The sequence below is a fragment of the Etheostoma spectabile genome, chromosome 23 (assembly GCF_008692095.1).
Source record: "Etheostoma spectabile isolate EspeVRDwgs_2016 chromosome 23, UIUC_Espe_1.0, whole genome shotgun sequence".
Taxonomy (NCBI): domain Eukaryota; kingdom Metazoa; phylum Chordata; class Actinopteri; order Perciformes; family Percidae; genus Etheostoma; species Etheostoma spectabile.
The window spans coordinates 3,245,005-3,245,249 of NC_045755.1; the positions used below are offsets into that span (position 1 = coordinate 3,245,005).

The following is a 245-nucleotide window of genomic DNA, read 5'->3' on the forward strand; positions in this document are numbered from 1 at the left end:
TCCTGTGTGATGTCAACAAGAAAAGCTAAGTCCATGAGCCATTTAGGATCAATTAAAACAGGAACAGCCATCCCATCCTTCTCCATGAAGGCTTTCACTTCTGCTCTCAACTCAAAAAACCTCTTTAAGACGTTTCCCCTATTGAGCCAACGTACCTCGGTGAAGTAGAGCACATTCTCATATTCTGACTCTATTTCCTCCAAAAAGGCGCAGAACTGCCGGTGCTTTAAGCCCCTAGATCTGAT

General features: G+C 44.1%; 1 protein-coding gene across 5 annotated transcripts in view; it reads left to right on the top strand.

The window, feature by feature from the left end:
* Positions 1-245, top strand: part of ano2b (anoctamin 2b) — a 106,172-nt gene that overhangs the window by 74,948 nt on the left and 30,979 nt on the right. The gene's annotated exons all lie outside the window — the stretch shown is intronic.